The 19,973-nt window shown below is 41.2% G+C and overlaps 1 long non-coding RNA gene across 1 annotated transcript; it reads right to left on the bottom strand.

Moving 5' to 3' along the window:
- Positions 1-462: 462 nt before the first annotated feature.
- On the bottom strand, positions 463-19,129 carry LOC132394973 (uncharacterized). Its single transcript, XR_009512465.1, has 3 exons — positions 18,951-19,129; positions 3,621-3,710; positions 463-1,262 (listed from the first exon to the last, which is right to left on the bottom strand). It is a non-coding gene; the product is annotated as an uncharacterized LOC132394973 (long non-coding RNA).
- Between the last annotated feature and the right edge of the window lie 844 nt (positions 19,130-19,973).

The raw sequence follows: 19,973 nt of genomic DNA, 5'->3' as shown, positions 1-19,973 counted from the left end.
TTTTGAGGATAACGCAACCCAGCCACTGTTGTATAAATAGAAATTTTGTCAATGGCTCTTGTATACATTTTTTTCATTGTTTCAATATCCAACATTAGCATAGATTCTCGTCCTTCCTGAACTACAGAACCAAAAGCAGGGAAATAGCAAGACATCAAAATCTTAGTTACCACTATAGTTAATAAGAGGCACACGTACTATTATTTATTGTGACTTTAGCAACCACAACAACAAACTTAATAGCACTTTAAATGTAGACCCAAAGTCGACCATAGAACCGTGATAAAGATCTGCTTTATTTGTTATATGCACATCAAAACAGATCATAAAATACTTTGTTTGTGTCAACAACCAACACAGTCCAAAGATGTGCTGGGAACAGACAGAAAATGTCACCATGCTTCCAGTGCTAATGCAGCATGCCCACAACTTTCTAGACCTAACCTGACATCTTTAGAATGTGGGAGGAAACCAGAGTACCCAGAGGAAACCCATGTGCTCACGGGGAGAATGTACAGACAGCAGTGGGAACTGAACCCCAATCTTCTGATTGCTGGCACTGTGAAGCATTATGTTGACCGTTACTCTACCATGCCACCCAGAATGTGACAATGTACAGTGTAAGAGGATATCCAGATAGCTGAACATGAATTTGGTCAAAAAGGAGGTTTTAAGCAGTGATTTAAGGTAGAGAGAGGTAGGGAAATTTAAGTAGGAAATTCTGGTGTTGTACTGTATTTGAGCTGTCAACACCAATTAGTCCTTGTGATATTGTGTATATTGATTTTGCAGAACTGAACAGTTCTTGGCCTGATGGTGATAGATTGATGGTCCAACCTTCAAACAAAATTTAGTTTTATAGGCCAGCATTTCTGCTACTGAGGAACACCAGAGGCAGGTATTTTCCCACTGGTACCATTCCTATGTAAACGTGTTGCGTGTCACTACGAAAACAAATGGGTTAGCACCTGCATTATGGAAGCACACAAAGAGACGTGGTGCAAGCAAGTTAAATATTTTTACTGGAACACAGCTAGTAGGAACATACACCCCACTGAGAGCATTAATGCAACTTCAGTGCAAATGGTTGCTTGAGAGAAAACACTTCATTGCAAGGTCTATTGTTGAGAACCATCAGCTGACAGGATGGAGCCAATTCTTTGCCAACTCTGTTTTCCACTGGACAGTAGATAAATGGCCCATTGGAGATCACTCTTGATGCACATATCCTAAATTCAAAAAAATCTACCGATCCTGGAAATCTGAAATAAAAACAAAAAAATAGTAAGAACACTTAACAGGTCAGGCAGCATCCGTGAAAAGAGAAACAGAGTTAATGCACCAGATTCAGAATCAGAATCAGGTTTAATATCACTGACATAAGTCATGAAATTTGTTGTTTGCTGCATCAGTACAGTGCAATACATAAATGTATTACAATAAGGAATATATAAAAATTTAAATAAGTAGTGCAAAACATAAGCAAAGATAGTATAGTAGCATTCATGGAACAAATTCATTGCCTGTTTGGAAATGGTGGAGGGGAAGAAACAGTTCCTAAAATGGTGAGTGTGTGCCTTCAGGCTCCTGTACCTCCTCCTTGATGGTAGTAATAGAAGAATAAGGGGAGATTTAATAGACGTGTGAGGGGTATAAATAGGGTAACTGCAAAGCAAGCATTTTCACTGAGATTGAGTGAGACTAGAATTAGAAGTCAAAGGTTAAGGGTGGAAGATGTAATGTTTAAAGGATCATAAGGGGAAGCTTCTTCACTCAGAGGGTGGTGAGAGTGTGGGATGATCTGCTAGCAGAAGTGGTGGATGCAGGTTCAGTTTCAACATTCAAGAGAAATTTAGATAAGTACATGGATGGGAGGGGTATGGAGGCCAATGATCTGGGTGCAGGTCAATGGGAATAGCCAGATTAATAATTCAGCATGGATTAGATGAGTGGATGGGTCTGTTTCTGCACTGACTCCAAGACAGCATGTCCTAGGTGATGGGTGTCCTTGCTGAATGATGCAACCACTTTGAGGCATCGCCTTTTGAAGGTGTCCTCAGTGCTGGGGATGCTAGTCCATACGATGGAACTGGCTGAACTGCAAGCTCCGTAGCTTTTCCTGGTCCTGTGCAGTTGGCCCCACATCCCAGACGGTGATACAACCTGTTAGAATGCTCTCCACTGTACATCTGTGGAAATTTGCTAGAGTCTTTGGTGACCTACCAATTGTCCTCAAACTAATGCAATTTAGCAACTAACAGGCCTTTTTCATAATTACATCAATATGTTGGCCCCAAGACAGATCTTCAGAGATGTTGACACCCAGGAATTTGAAACTGCTCATCCTTTCCACTGCTTATCCCTTGTTAGGTGGGCATCTCCTTGACTTCAACAAGAAGATCCTTTATCAGATAGTGGATGAAGTAATTTCATTCTGAGCTGTTAACACTACAGTCGGCCCTCCTTATCCATGGGGTATTGGTTCTGAGACGCCCCCCCCCCCCACAGATACCAAAAACCACGGATGCTCAAGTCCCTTATTTATTAACCTGGCTCAATGCGGTGGTCTTTAGGTCCCAGCAGAACCCCGGACTTAATTTAACATGGCTCAGTGCAGTGGACTTTAGGACCCGGAGCAACTCTGAATCCGCAGTTTCTGTTCACGAAAATAATCACGATCACGATTGAAAAAAAGGTGGAAGTAATAAAGCGACCGGAAAGAGGTGGAATGCCATCAGTCAATGGAAAAGCGTTAGGCTACAGTTGGTCAATGATCGGAACAATTTAAATGGAGCATGTGAAAGGCCCTGCCCTGATAAAAGCTACAATTATTACTAAGCTAAGCAGTGGTTTAATTATTGAAATACGTATGTTTAAGTGTTTTATATGCATAGAAAGGTAAAATCTATATTATATACTAAGAAAAACATTTGACTAACTGATGCTAAATAATACCGGATATACCTGTTCCAACTTCAAATCTGACTTAAGACCTACTCAGGAAAGGAACTCATTCATAACCCAGGGACTGCTTGTACTTTTAAGTCATTTCTAGATTACTTATAATACCTAATACAATGTAAATAGTTGTTATACTATATTTAGGGAATAATGACAAGAAAAAATAGTCTGTACATGCTCAAGCAACGAGTGCTGAGAGAGAACTTTGAGGTTTTCCCGATCCACAGTTGGTTGAATCTGTGCGTGTGGACTCCGTGGATAAGGAGAGCCGACTGTATTTCTCTTTTCACAGATGCCGCCTGATCTGCTGAGTGTGCCCAGCAATTAATGTACATATTTCATTCTTAGATGAAATGATTTGTGACTTCCATGGTCGATTTGTCTTGGGAAGTGAAATGATCCAGTAAATCATTCAGTTAAAAATGAGCTGTAAATGCGGATTTAATTTCTTCATCTACACCCCAAGCAGAAGCATCAGGAATATAAAAATCTGTGAATAGAAACTGACATTGATGTGTAGTTCAGGCAGGAGAGTGCAAAATATAGTAAAGGCATTAAAAAGAATCATCTTTGAAAATGGATACTTTGTCAGGTTTGGCTTAAATATATTCCGGGGTGTTTAAAAATGTAAGAGGAGAAATTGTGGAGACTTTGATTACAATTTTTCAGTCCTCCCTGGTTTCTGTGGTACGAGGCCATGTGACATCTGTGGTATGAGAAGTTTGGAGAGCTCAGACTTCTTGCTGCCTCTGTAAGGGATTAAAATGTGAATTAATCTAAGTAAAAACATTTTGTTTGACCGCTATGCTTGTAATTACACTTCTTTGCAACTATGTTAACATGTGCAAGCACTTTGCGCCTTGTGGGTGTATTGATACTTGATCCTTACTTGATAGCTGTCAGGCTGCCGAATCTCCGTTGCCATCTTAAACAATTAAGCAAGCTGTGATTTTAACTCCTTAATAGATCAGCACCTGCTCCTTACCAAGTGTTAATTACAAAGGAGCTGGTGGGCTTTCATCCAGTTGGGAAGTGGAATAGTACTGTAGCAGAGAGCATAACTCCATTACAGTACCAGTGATCACCAACCAGAGTTTGATTCCCACCACTGTCTCCAAATTTGTATGTTTCCCCCCCCCCCCACCCCATAACTGTGTAGTTTCTCTCCCACATTCCAAAGACGTCTGAGTTGTGGCCATGCTATGTGGGAGTGTGGTGACATTTGCAGGCTGCCCGGTACAATCCTCATTGTTTTTTCTTGATGCAAGTGACACATTTCACTGCATGCTTCAACGAACACATGACAAATAAAGATCTTTTAAAAAATTTTCCTTGGTTATTTCCTCTGCATTGGAGTTCTGATGCATTCCATATTCCAATTATGCTCTCGTGATAATGTTATGGAATCAATTCCTTGCTTGTGTATCATGCCAGTGACGGAATACGTGTTGGAGGTAACCTAGGTCTGGTGGCATACAGTACTGTGCAAAAATCTAAGGCCCATGTAAAAACTTCAGTAAAGCAAAGGTGTTTTCAAAAATAATGAAATAAAATGTTTCAAAATATCGAAAAACATACTTTAAAGAGCAGTAAACAGTACATTATTAAATCAACTCAATATTGCATCAATTCTCTTTAAGTACACTGTCGTGCAGCCTTATGAAAAGAAAAATCAGGTAGTAGGTTGTTCCAAGCATTTTGGAGAATTTGTCACAGTTCTTCTGCAGATTTTGGCTGTCTTGCTTACTTCTGTATCTTGAGGTAATCCCAGGCACCCTCATAATGTTGAGATCAGGGCTCTGACGAGGTCATACCATTTGAAACCATATTAAAAAAAATCTAGGGTGCCTTAGACTTTTACACAGTAACCTTTGTTCTTGCTAATAATGATTGTGTTAGATTTCAGTGTCGGTGTGCTTCCAACGGCTTCCAACCTCCATCAAGAGCTTTTACTAGTGTAAGAAACAGGTCAGTGCACAGACAGAAAGTGTATGAATCATAACCTACATTGACAGAAAAGATTAAGAATGTCGATAGAAACGTAATATTCAGAATGTTAGACAAAATGTTTCACATGCAGTCTTAGACAATCCACTGTCTTAGAATCTACAGAGAATCGTGTGTCATTCAGTGTTAGGTGATAGTTAGGAAGTTGAAGTTTTAATAGGGTCATGGCATTATTTAGTACAGAAGCATGCCCTTTGTCCCACCAATTTGGTCCTGGTTATCCATTAAGTACTCTTTTTTTAGCCGAAGAGTGGTGAATCTGTGGAATGTATTGCCACAGACTGCGGTGGAGGCCAAGCCTTTGGGCATATTTAAAGCAGAAGTTGATAGAGTCCTGATTGGTCTGGGCATCAAGGGATATGACAAGAGGGCACATGAATGGGGATAAACACGGTCTGGGATCAGCCATGATGAAATGATGGAGCAGATTCGATGGGCTGAATGGCCTAATTTGCTCTCATGTCTTATGGTCTAACTATAATTATCCCATTTGCCATCACTCAGTCCATAGCCTTCTAGAGATTAGCCATTCAAGATGCCACGAATATTATGTTTCAGATTCTAATCCCACCATTTGGTGAAAAAATCCCTCCTGATCCACTCTAATTCGTATATTCCTTATCTGTGCACCGTAAAATATTGCATATCATCTGAATACAATCATTGATTGGTCATTGTTTCTAACAATGACAGGACACCAGTGCAGGAGAATTTTTTTTTAATGGAAAAGCCATTGTACAGGAGGTAGTTATATTCCCTTGTCTTTGGAAGTCCAAGTCCAGTGATACAAGTAGTCATCACAAATTGGGGTCATCCTTTGTTGCAGCAAATGACCATGACTTCTTCTGTGCCTGGTCCACAATGCATTGTAAAACCTCCTTCCCAGCTGTCGGATCTCACAGTTCATCTCATCCACCCAGTTCACCAGAGCTGACTTCACAGAATGGGACAGGCATGTCCCTCTCTCACCAGGGTATGAAACCCACTGGCTATCCTCATTTCTCTTAGTCCACCTATTGAACCAATGAACAGGGTGGAGTCACTGTCGTGTGCCATCAATTAATTGGAGCCACAAGTCAGTGTCTGGTGGGACACAAAGTGCCCCAGACAGGACACGACAAACCCCTTCAGCAGAAATGTTACCCCTCCCTGGACACCAAATTGTATTCAATACTATCCTTACGTTGCAAATTTAACATGCAAACATACACTGATCACAACCATTTCTCTCAGATGAATACGAGCTCCACATATTCCCCTGGATAGAGAATTTAAATCTCATCCAATGTCCCTAGGATTGCTTCAATTATCTCTGCAGCTGGCTGTTAACTCATGCTTGTATCTGTTAAGACAGTACATCATTTTCTATCCTCTGCATTTGGTGCTGAAAATAGCAGATAATATAACTACATCAGGTTTAAATATCATCGTGGCTGAAGCGGGGAAATTATTCTTGCTACCAGTGATAAAAATTCTGATGGATGATTGGACAGTCTAGCAGAGTGGGTGGTCAGTAGGAGGAATAAGCATGATAAATCATTTAACTCATGGTTTGCTGATTATTTTGGCTGCAAGCACGACCATGACAGCTGTCCCTAACGTACCACACTTGGTGGAGTTGGCAGTCCTCTTGTTTAAACAATCTTGCAGGCCAGTAATCTTATGGACTCTTGCAGGAGACCATGCCATTGATCTCATTAAAGGCACACATTAAAAGCATCATCTGACCATTCATTTTGATATTCATTAATGATTTCTTCAAGATATATATTATATATATATAGTTACTTCAAAGGTGATTTTTCAAGGAAGACATGCAATTTATTTTTTTTAAAAAGAGCAGTTAATTTAAAAAATTGTTCTGGCTGCTTAAGTGAGGACATCAGTTTTGCACAAAATTAACATATAAGCCCTTAAGACCATGAGACACAGGAGAAGAATTAGGTCATTTGGCCAATTGAGTCTAGTCCACCATTCCATCACGGCTGATTTATTATCTCTCTCAACCCCATTCTTCTGCCTTCTCCCTGGAAGCTTTTATGCCCGTACTAATCAAAAACATATCAACTTCTGCTTTAAATATACTCAATTACCTGACCTCCACAGCCATCCATGACAATGAATTCCACAGATTCACTACCCTGTGGCTAAAAAAATCTCTCCTCATTTCCATTGTCAATGGACACCCTTCTTTTCGGAGGCTGTGCCCTCTGGTCCTACAAGTTGACCTTTAAGAAATCCTGCACAAAAACTCTCAAGTCGCTATGCACCTCTGATTTTTGAATTTTCTCCCCGTTTAGAAAATAGACTACATCTTTATTCGTCCTACCAAAGTTCATGATCATACACTACCCTACACTATATTCAATCTGCCACTTCTTTGCCCATTCCCTCAATCTGTCTAAATCCTTCAGCAGACTCCCTGCTTCTTCAACACTATCTGCTCCTCCACCTATATTTTATCATCTGCAAACTTGGCCACAAAGCCTTCAATTCTGTCACCTAAATCATTGACATACAACATAAACACCTGTGGAACACCACTAGACACTGGCAGGCAAACAGAATAGGCTCTCTTTATTCCCACTCTTTGTCTCCTCCTAGTCAGCCAATCTTCCAATCATGCTAGTGTCTTTCCTGGAATACCATGAGTTCTTATCTTGTTCAGCAGCTCCATATGTGGCATCTTGTCAAAGGCTTGCCAAAAATCCAAGAACACAGCATTCACTGACCGTCTACCCTGGTTGTTATTTCCTCAAAGAGCTCCAACAGATTTGTCAGGCAAGATTTCCCATTAAGGAAATTTTGCTGACTTTGGCCCACTTTATCATTTGCCTTCAAGCACCCTGGAATTATCATCCTTCATAATGGATTCCAATATCTTCCCAACCACCTTTCTTCTGCCTCTCTCCCTTCTTGAAGAGTGAAGTGACATATGCAATTTTCCAGTCCAAAAGAAGCTTTCCAGAAACTAATGATTATTGAGAGATCATTACTGATGCATCCATAATCTTTTCAACTCTCACTTTCTGAAGCCTGTGTTGTAGTCCATCTGGTCCAGGTGACTTATCTACCTTCAGAGCTTTCTGCTTCCCAAGCATCTTCTCCTTCGTAATACCATCTGCACTCACTTTTTCCCCTGACACTCTTGAATTTCTAGCACACTGCTAGTGTTGCAAAATACTCAGGCAACTGACGCAAAATACTTAGAGTTCTTCTGACACTTCCTTGCTCTCCATTACTACCTCTCTATCGTCATTTTACAGCTGTTCCTATATCCACTCTTGCTTCTCTTTTACTTTATTTATCTGATAAAATTTTTGGTATCATCTTTTATATTATTGGATAGCTTACCTACATATTTTGCCCTCTCTTTTGCTTTTATGCTGTCTTTGACTTCCCTTGTCAGCTACAGTTGCATCACCCTCCCTTTAAAATACCTCTACATCTTTGGGATGTATCAATACTGTGCCTTCTGAATTCCCCTGAAACTCCACTCATTACTGCTCTGCTGTCATCCCTGCTAGGGTGCCCTTCCAATCAACTTTGGCAAGCTTCTCTTCCATGCCTCTATAAATCTCTTTACTCCACTGATACATCTGATTTTAGCTTCTTCCTCTCAAACTGCAGTGTAAATTTTATCATATCATGGTCACCATCTCCTAAGGGTTCCTTTACCTTAAAGCTCCATAGTCAAAGCTCCGTATTTTCTATTTCCCATCATAATTTACATTCCACATTCTGGCTACTGTTTTGAGGTCTGTATATACTACATACACCCCATGAGGGACATTTTTACCCTTGCAGTTTCTTAACTCTCCCACAAGGATTCTACAGCTTCCAATCCAATGTCAACTCTAAGGATTTGACTTCAATTTTTAAATTTTTTTATTTTTTTAAGATACACAAAGCCCTCTGCCTGCCTGCCTGTCCTTTCGATACAAGGCATATCCTTGTATTTGAGCTCCCAATTATGATCTTCTTTTAGCCTCGATTCAGAAATGGCCACAATATCATATCTGTCAATCTCTAATTGTGCTACAAGGTCATCTACCTTATCCCACATAGTGTGTGTATATTCAAATACAACACCTTCAGTCCTGTAATCATCACCCTTTGATTTTGCCCCTATGTTACACTCCAACTCATCCCACTGACTGCATTTTACCCCGTTATCTGCCTGTACTTCCTCAGTCTCACTACACAATGCATCAAATTGAATACCAAATGCTCTATCATCAGCCTTGTCAGTCCGGTTTCCATCCCCCTCCCAAATTAATTTAAACCATCTCCAATATTTCTAGCAAACCTGTCCACAAGATTCAATTCATAGATGCTTTGCCTCTTGTATGTTTGGCCAGTTTTCATCACTGAATGTCATCTATCAATCAGAACAGTTTCTCCCCATCTTTTATCCATATCCTTCATAAATTTAAAAAAATTCTATCAAATCCCCTTACAACCTTTTCAAATCCAAGAATGATCCCAGCTTTCTTAGCCTATTCCCTGGAATCACTTTAGTAAATCTCATCTTCTACAACTTTATTAAAGACACAGTCCTCCTCTGAAGGCTCAGTAAGTCTTTTGTGATCTTGTATTCTGTGCTTCTACTTATAAAGCCCTGGATTCCATACCCACATTTAGTGTCTGTCTCCATCTGACCTGAGCTTCCAGCAGCTCATGCACAAACGTCAAAAGATACATCAAACGATCCCTGTTCTTTCACCCCTTTTAGAATTGTACCCTTTTATTCATATTGTCTTTTTATCCAACATTTCACATTTTATCTGCCCCTAGTACCCATTCCATCAGCCCATCCACATCTCCCTGAAGTCTATTGGTGGTAGTAGTGGTGCAATCACTCAAGTCGAGTATGATGTTCCCCTATGAGGTTATCCACTGGAGGGATTTCAGGTAGCTGTAGAGACTTATTCAGGATCGACATATCAATCAATCTGGAATGTCAGGGTGGATTCCCTTAATGGAAAATGTCTGTGCGTGACTTTGTTTCACCTGAGACGGCAAACATATAAGCAGCCACCACATGGTCCTTGACAGATCAGAGTCCAGTAACATGGAGTGCAAGACCACTGGGGTCGCTTCACTGCTGCAGCCTTCCTCCACCTTCACTGGCATTGTGATGTGGCATAATCTTCCGCCAGCTCCTTGGTTGAGGTCTTGTTTGGATCACTCTTCGTTCTGGAACCTCCCCTTCAGCCTTACTGCCATGGCTGACCCAACCAGGAGCTAAGCTCCAGATGACCAAATTTCAGTCAGCATTGCTCTTGGGATTTCGGAAATTTGGAGAAGTCCTGAAGTCCTTTTCACAGTGTCAACTGCAAATTTCCAAGTATCACCCTGTACACCCATGTCCAAGTCATTGATAAATATACTGTACCAAGAGAAGCTGAGGGGCTTACAGAGGAACTCTCCTGTACACTTCCCTGCAAACTATAAAAACCTTCTTATTTCTGTCTTCCTCTACTTAGTTGGTCTTTCTTTTCCTTCCATGAATATCCATTTTCATATGAAGCCCATTATGTGTCACTTTACCAAACACCTTTTAGAAATTCACATATGCCAGAATAACAACATCAACCATTTCTGTCACAATCAATCAAGATCACAATCAAGTTAGTTACTACTTTAGCAGATTTTTGCTGCCTTTCTCTAATCAATCCTCTCTTGTCCCTGTGACCATTATTTCCAGAACTTTCATAACCACTTTGCTCTGCAGTTCAGGATTAATCCTTGTATTTTTTTTAATAAATAGGACAGCAAAGGCAATCAGAATCAAAATTAGGATCAGGATTATTATCACTGACATTTGTTGTAAAATTTGTTGTTTCGCAGCAGCAGTACAGTGCAATACACAATATAAACTATAAATTACAATGACAAATATAGAGAGCAAAATTAGTGAGGGAGTGTTCTTGGATTCGTTGTCAATTTAGAAATCTGATGTTGGAGAGGAAGAATCTGTTCTTAAAACATTGAGTGTGTCTTTTCAAGGTCCTGAACCACCTCTCTGATGGTAGAAACAAGAGGGCACATCTTGGGTGTTGGGGACTATAATGATGGATGCCACCTTTTTGAAAGATTGCCTTTTGAAGATGCTCTCAATGGTGTGGGGGGGTGAAACTATTCCCATTTAGTTGTGTGTTATCAGCAAACTTGGGAATGGAACATGAGGTCCCTTCAACCTATTCTTTGATATAGATTGTGAACAGCTGGGGCCTAAGCACTGATCTATATGTTACTTAGGGTTAAGGGGAGGCAAGGATTAGATTGATTAATTTTAAAATAGGTTAAAAGGTTGGCACAATGTTGTGGGCAGAGGGGCTGTATTGTTCTATGTTCTAAGGATGTAACACAATTTTTTCAGCTGCATTCTATAGATATATGGAAGTGTACGGAGTCTCTGTAATGTCTTCTCTCACTTCACAAATGATTTATCCACTTCAAATACAGCTGGCCTTTCCAGTATTTCCTCCTGGTCTGTTTCTAGCTCATCCAGAATCTCAGCTGCATTTTTTAGAGCCAAAATCTACAGCTGCTGGAACTCAGCCACAAAATCAGGAGGTGTTGGCAGCAGTCAGGCACTAACTGTGGTGAAAGAAATCGAGTTAACATTTCAGATCAATGACCTTTCATCGAGGCACCACAATAGCATAGCAGTTAGCATAAAGCTACCTGGGTTCAATTCCCACCTGATATCTGTAAGAAATTTGTACATTCTCCCTGTGTCTGTGTTGGTTTCCTCTGGTGCTCCAGTTTCCTCCCATTCTCTACAGACATGCAGGTTAGTAGATTAATCTGTCACAGGGGTGTAATTGGGCAGCATAACACTCACACTCTTCTTCCCACCAAGCATCAGATTTCTGAACAGACCATGAACCCATGAATACTACATCGCTTTTTGCTCTCTTTTCACACTACATATTATTAAAATATTCCTTACTGTAACTGAGTCTTGAACTTGTAGCTTGATCTTGGACTTCTTGACAAGAAGACCCCAGTCAATCTGAGTTGGCAGTAACACCTCAAGCTCCATCACACTAAGCACTGGTGCCCAACGGGGCTGTGCGCTCAGTCCACTGCTGACTCAACTGCACCGGCAAATTCGCTGGTGGATGGCCTCATAAGCAACAATGACAAGTTAACATACAGTGGGGAGGCAGACAGGCTCATCATACGGTGTGAGAAGAACGACCTCAATCTCAACATGGACAAGACAAAACAAATAAGCGTGGACTTCAGGAAGGCACAAGTCAACCGCTCTCCATTGCACATCAATGGCTCTGCCTGGGAGAGAATGAAGAGCACAAAGTACCTTGAAGCTCTAGCCTGGACTCCCAACACCTCTCCACTAGTCAAGAAGGCTCAACAGTGTCTACACTTTGAGGAGACTCAGGCATATAAGGCTCCCTGACCCCATTCTAACAACTTTCTACAGGAGCACCATTGAGAGTGCTCTGTCTGGCTGCCTCATTGTGTTGTACAGAATCTGCAAGACCCTACAGAGGACAGAAGGGTCTGCATCCACATTGTTGGTGACATTTACCGGGAGCATCGCAGACAAAGAGTCTGAAGCATTCTTCAGGATCCCTGTCACCCATCCCACAATCTCTTTGACCCACTACCATCAGGACTAGGCCTACCAGACTGGGCAACAGCTTCTTCCCTCAGGTTGCAAGACTAATCAATACCCTGCCACCACTAAGGTCTTGTCACCGGATCAGCGAGCCATTTACTGTTTACAGTTTACCTGTGCTGCACTTTACTACATACATTTTGAATTATATTTTGTTAACTTATTTACAGCATAATATTTTGGTTTATGTGCTGTGTGTGATATATGTTTTGTGGATACACTGTGGTCCAGAAGAATGTTGTTTCGTTTGGTTGTATATACACACAGTCAGATGGCAATAAACTTGAAGTTGAAGTTACTGTAACTTGTAGTAATTTTTATGCATTGTACTTTACTGCTGTTTTACGACTGGCACACACAAAATGCTGGAGGAACTCAGCAGGCTAGGCAGAATCTATGGAAATGTATAAACAGTCAAGGTTTCAGGCTGAGACCCTTCTTCAGGGCTGGAAAAGGGGGAATGTGCCAGAATAAAAAGGGAGGGGAAGGAGGTGAGTGAGAAGGTGATGGATAAAGCCAGCCTGGTATGAAAGGTAAAGGACAAAAGAGGAAAGAACCTGAGAGGAGAGGAGAATGGACCATAGGAGAAAGGGAAAGAGGAGGAGACTTTGGGGAAGGGTGGTGATAGGTAGGTGAGAAGTAGTAAGAGGCCAGAGTGGTAAATAGAAGAGGGGAAGAATTTTTTTTACCAGAAGGAGAAATGTTCATGCCATCAGGTTGGAGGCCACCCAGATGGAATATAAGCTGTTGTTCTTCCACCCTGAGGTTAGCCTCATCATAGCACAAATGAAGGTCAGGGACTCACATGATGGAACAGAGATGGAATGGGAATTAAAATACTTAGCCATTCGGAAGTTCTGCTTTTGGTTGATGGAGCGGAGGTGCTCGGCAAAGCAGTTCCCTAATTTATGATGGGTCTCACCAATGTGGATGAGGCCACATTGGGAACACCAAACATTCATGACATGACGTACACGTTATGTCAGTGATAATAAACCCGATTCTGATTGTATCCCTAAAAGAAAAAGAACTGAAATATTTGTTCTGTTTCTCTCTCAAATTGTTCTCATTGGCTGAGACACTATCAGCTTCTTCTTCCCAAGTAAAGATTGATGTAAAATACAGAGTAGATGCAACCTAAGTGCATCTGTTCTGTTCTATTTTACTCTCTTTGGAGACTCAGAGATCTGGCTTTACTTCTCATGATGTGAATGTTCCTGACTGTATCTGAAACATCTACACCAATGGCAGGTCTTTCAGCCCTTGAAGGCCTCCATTACAGTTTGCCTGTCAAACTATGACCTTGCCTTAAGCAGGCCAAATCTGTGAAAACAAATCATCCTTAGTCTGATTAATGACAAGTAACAGTCATGTCTCTTACAAAATTGATTCTAATCACCTGTCATTGGCATTTATCAGTTCAGTTTATTGTTGTTTTAGACATACATAGGGTATAAAAATGCTATGAAAATCAGCTTTTAGCAGCAACATCACAGGATGAGGATAAACATTATTTAAAATAAATAAAGTAAAATAAATTACTGTATAGATAAAATTTATGCATGCAAAATAAATAACAGAAAACATAGCAACATTAGTATCTGATTTAAGATGGCGCTGGTGAATCTCATCAACTCCTGGCTGGTGGCGAATGAAACAAGGAAACCAACTAAAAGCTTTGTTAATCACTCTTTTTCTGGTAAATGATTGCCACAAGCAATAGTCTGCAACTTCCCTTTGGGCTTGAAGGTAATTTGATGTGGCAGAACCAAGGCAGCGGGCCTGTCACTGAGAGCAAGGAAACACAAGGTTCAATGGATTTAAGCACCATGCTGAATCGGAAAGGCCAGGTACAGGCTGAATTGAGATGATGTGGTCCAGGCCCCAGAGCATATGGGAGCCATCGAACCCGTTGCTTGAATGACAATTTAGGTGCCAGGCCCAACTGGAAAGGTCAGGGTGTCAGGGCCCAAGGTGGGAAATGGCTGGTTCAGCTCGATGCTCTGTGACACTTACACTGTTCTGCACTGAAGTAAGCAACTGGGGACAGACTTCAGCTCAGAACACTATTCGCTTGCATTTATTGTTTTCCAACCCCCATCCCCATCCTCACCACATTCTACAGAGGATGTATTGAGAGCATCTGAAGCATCTGCATCATTGCCTGGTTCTGAAATTGCAACGTCTCAGATCGCAAGACCCTGCGGCAGATAGTGAGGTCATCGGGGTCTCTCCTCCCGCTATTACAGACATTTACACCACATGCTGCACCTGCAAAGCTAACAGCATTGTGAAGGACCCCACAGACTCCTCACACAACCTCTTCTCCCTCCTGCCATCTGGCAAAAGGTACCGAAGCATTCGGGCTCTCACGACTAGACTGTGCAACAGTTTCTTCCCCCAAGCCATCAGACTCCTCAATACTCAGAGTCTAGACTGACTTTGCAATTTTTTCCTCTACTGTGCCTATTGTCTTGTTTAATTATTCATTTATTGATTATTGTACTACCCTGCACTGTTTTGTGCACTTTATGTAGTCCTATGTAGGTCTGCAGTCTAGAGTCGTTTTTATGTTGTTTCACATAGTCTAGTGCAGTTTTGTGTGGTTTCATGTAGCACCAGGGTCCTGGAGGAACGTTGTTTCATTTTTACTGTGTACTGTACCAGCAGTTTATGGTCAGAATGACAATAAAAAGCAACTTGACAATTTGTTTTTTTTCTCTGCACATTGGTGTTTAACGGCCTTTTATTATGGGTTCTTTTGGGTTTCTTTGTTTCGTGGCTGCCTGTAAGGAGACAAGTCTCAAGGTTGTATAATGTATACATACTTTGATAATAAATATACTTTGTACAAGATTGAGAGAGTGAAAAAATACATAGTCCGATATATATAGTTATAGGATTTACATTTCCTAAAACCTTAGAGTAGCAATAATAATAAAATAATAATACAATCCTAGGTTATCTTTGCTTAATACCGTCAACACCTTAGAGGTCACAAAGAAATGGTTACTAGAGCAGGTTAAAGGCAGGATGTTTAGCAATGAGCAATGGAATTCCTGACTCCCTCAGTCTTTCCACCATACCCAAGGTATAGAGTCATTAAAAAAAATTACAGAATGGAACAGGCCCTTCAGCCTATCTAGTCTGTGCTGACTGGCTAGTCTCGTTGATGTACACTCAGACCACGGCCCTCCATGTAGCTAGGCCATCCAAACTTCTCTTAAGTGTTGAAATCGAAATCTCATGCACCACTTGCACTGGCAGCTAATTCAATGCTCTCACCACCTTCAGAGTGAAGAAATTTCCCCTCTTGTTCCCCTTAAAACTTTTCACCTTTGACCCTTAACCCATGACCCATTAGTGTTCCATCACTATTGATGATCATGATAGAACACTTTCCATTTGTCAGAATGAGTAAAATCAAATTCAGAATGCTTCATAACTTTCAGGATAAAGCATTCCAACTTTCTGATACACTAACCATCCCCTAAATATCCATTCCCTCCTACAACACCCGCGAATGATGTCTGCAATGTGACCTTCAACCAAGTGCTTGCAAAAGCTACCCAGACTTCTACAACAACAGTTCACCACTCTACAAGCTCTACCATCAGGTTTGTTGTCCTGGGCAAAAGTGTTTGAAGTATAGTACAATGAGAACTCACAAGCATGTAAATGCAGACATCATGCAGAATGTTAATTATAAACACAAGAGATTCACAGAGCACCACACACAAAGTGCTGGAGGAACACACCATGTCAGGCAGCATCTATGGAGGGGAATAAACAGTCGACGTTTCAGGTTGCGACCCTTCATCAAGACTGCAAATGGAGGGGGCAGAAGCCAGAATAAGGTGGTGGGGGAAGGAGATGATTACAAGTTATTTATTTATTTGAATACAGTACAGAATAGGCCCTTACAGCCTTTCGAGCCACTCCGCCCAACAGTCCCCCAATTTAACCCTAGCCTAACCACAGGACAAGCGACAATGACCAATTAGCCTACTAACAGGTAGTTCTTTGGGAAGAATCCAGAGCACCCGGAGGAAACCCACACAGTCACAGGGAGAAGGTACAAATTCCATACGGGCAGCAGCGGGAATTGAACTCTGGGTCACTGGTGCTGTAAACTGTTGTGCTAACCAGTATGCTAAATGGTAGGTGAGACCAGGTAAGGAAGAAGCTGGATTTGTGAGGGAGAGGGAATGAAGTAAGAAGCTGAGAGGTGATAGATAGAAGAGATAAAGAGCTTAAGAAAAAGGAATCAGATAGAAGTTAGTGGACCATAGGAGAAAGGGAAGGAGGAGATGAGGGGCAGATGAGAAGAGAATAGATGAGAGCTAACCAGAATGGGAATGAAGAAAAGGGGATGGGGGGTGTAGAAATTACTGTGGGAGAAAATGACATTCATGCAATCATATTGAAGGATACCTAATACAAATAAGGTGAATGAATTATAAACAGATTATGCAAAAGATTAGCCCACACAGTGGAAATAAAAGTTTGCAAAAATAAAACGTTCATGAAAAAGGAGAGGCAATCAAAAACATTCCATGGTAATAAAAGACATGGTCCATAGTGTTCCATTTTCCATTGCTGAGGTAGGGTCCAGGTTCTGCAGGTCAGTTCAAGAAACTGATCATCACCTAAAAAGGTGAACAGGGTCAATGGAACGTCATTATCCACAGGTTCATCTCACCCACAGCCCCCCCCCCATGTCAAATAGCAACGTGACGCAAGTAGAGTACTGTTACTTATGGAATCTGCATGTCCCCCTCCCACAATACTAGGGCTACACAACAGCTTAAAGGCAGCTCACCGGTCACTTCTCACGGGCAATTAGAAAAGGACAGTAAGTGCTGGTCTTAAAGGCAACCATAGCGTCCTGGGAATATTTTTTTTTAAAAAGGGGAGAGGCAGCTATCGCAGAGGGACTTCTGGAAGCTGTGCAACTTAGCTTCTGAGGACATAATTGGAACATCTTCATCGCCATTTAAAATAGGTTAAATGGGCACATAAAGAAAAGCTGGAAATGGAGACGCAAATATTCAGGTTCAGAACCTTTGCTTACATGAAGGATAAACACAAGCACAGGCTAACTGGACCAAGCAGCCCAGGTCTTGCTTAACTCTGCATTGTTCGCTCGGGGCACTCGCCAGGAGAAGTTTTTGTACCACCATGTACTTTGATTTGTTTCTTTTTTTTTAAATGAATGGAGAATAATGAAAATAAGGTCAGGCAAGCCAACCTGAAGAGGACTTAGCAAATAGAAGTATTTTCAGTATTGGGAAGAGTCTCCAGTGATGACTCACACAGCTGTACCTAATTAGAGGCTCCTAATTTAGTCCTATTAAAAGTAAGAGGAATTGTAGGAGACAGACAATCTAGGCCAATGTGACCCAAGGTACTTCAGGCAATATACCAAGTAAATTTAGCAGAGAGAAAAAAAAAATCACTCAAATCTCTATAATCTGCAAAGAATCAATTCCCAATTTGTACTTTTGGCAATAAATCAACCATCTTGTTACTTGAATTAGACTTTTGCTACTTAATTATAGAGAGAACAATGAAATGAATGGGGATTTGTGGCTTGTGTGCAACATTATTTGCACAGATTCTTTTTAATCAGACCCATTTCAGTTCCTTCTATATTTTAACCTTGCTGAATTAGAATAGAGTTAATGGATAGGAATCACAGTTTGCTTATCTTTACCATTTAAGAATTGGCAAGCTTGACAAAATGTTCCAGAGTTTAATTGTAAACAGGTTTCTTTTTGCCTGAAGCCAGTTGCTGGTAAATATGTTGCAAAGAAGGTAGACTTGAGATGTGCTGCTGGCCCTACCTCGTTCTTCGCCCAAAGGCACAAAGTATGCATGTGCTCTTGTAGATAGCTGAGCTCGAATATTGAGTGGTGCATCATTCCTTCCTATTGTAAGCTGTCACTCTCTTTAAAGTTCCTTACATTTAGGTTCCTGCATGCCTCTGTAGGGAAGGAAATCATTCTACTGACGGGTCATTGATGTCTTCGTTTCTGTCACCACAGACTTTACCTGACCCCTTGAGTAGTTCCAGAATTTTCCAGTATCTACAGTTTATATTTGCTTTTTGAGCCCTTTATTTCTTGCTGCTCTGGTCCATGTACATTCGGTGACCACTTTATTCTGAAAGTCCTGTACTTAATAAAGTGGCCACTGAGTGCACATTCATGGCCTTCCGCTGCTGCTGTAGCCCATCCGCTTCAAGGTTCAATACGTCCTACATTCAGATATGCTCTTTTGCACAAAACTATTGCAATGCATGGTCATTGGAGTTAATATCACCTACCTGTCAGCTCGAACCAGTCTGGACATTTTCCTCTCACCTCCCTCATCAACAAGGCATTTTCACCCACAGAATTGCTGCTCACTCGTTACTTCTTTTTGTTTCCCACACCATTCCTGGTAAACTCCGGAGAAGGTTGTGTACGAAAATCCCAGGAGATCAGCAGTTTCTGAGATACCCGAGCCAATCCTCCTGACACAATCATACAACAGTCAAAATCATTTCTTTCCCATTCTGTTTCATCTCAACACCAACAAAATCTCTTTACCATGTCTGTATGCTTTTATGAATTGAGTTGCTGCGCTGTGATTAGATATTTGCATTAACAAGCAGGAGTTCAGGTGTACCTAATAAACTGGCCACTGAGTGTATAACCAATGAGGATGATCTCTAACTGTCTCCTTAAATGACTCAAAGTGCCTCTCATTTGTATTCAACCACTCCCCAGGCACTCTGAGTGCACCTTCACCAAATAACCTGGGTCTATTAAATAAAAAGACCCATCACTCCCCTCTCAGGACTACCACCAATGGGAAATAGATATACCTTGACAAAGATATCCCTATCCTGAGGACTCACTTTGTAAGACCTCCCTCCCTCACTGTGAAGAAGAGTGCCCAAGGTTTCAGGAAGATCTAGATAAGCTGGTAAAGTGGGCCAAGGAATGACGAATGGATTTTAACATTGACAAGGGCAAAGTGATGTATTTTGGGAAGTTAAATCAGGTCAGGACCTACATAGTGAATGACAGGGCCCTGGAACGTGGTGTAGAACATAGAGATCTCAGTGTACAAGTACCTAGTTCCCTGAAAGTGATAAACAGGGTGGAGAAGGTGGCAACTGGCACTCTTGCCTTCATTGGATGGAACATTGAGTACAAGATTGGTATTTCATATTACAGTTGTACAAGATGGTGGGAGACTGCATTTGGTGTGTTGTCTGGTCACCATACATTAGGGAGGGTGTGACAGCTAGACAGGTTGCAGTAAACATTCACAATGATGTTGCCAGGACTGGAGGGCTTGA

The sequence above is a fragment of the Hypanus sabinus genome, chromosome 6, assembly GCF_030144855.1.
Source record: "Hypanus sabinus isolate sHypSab1 chromosome 6, sHypSab1.hap1, whole genome shotgun sequence".
Taxonomy (NCBI): Eukaryota; Metazoa; Chordata; class Chondrichthyes; order Myliobatiformes; family Dasyatidae; genus Hypanus; species Hypanus sabinus.
The sequence above is the reverse complement of the archived record's forward strand: the minus strand, read 5'-3'. Positions and strand labels throughout refer to the sequence as shown.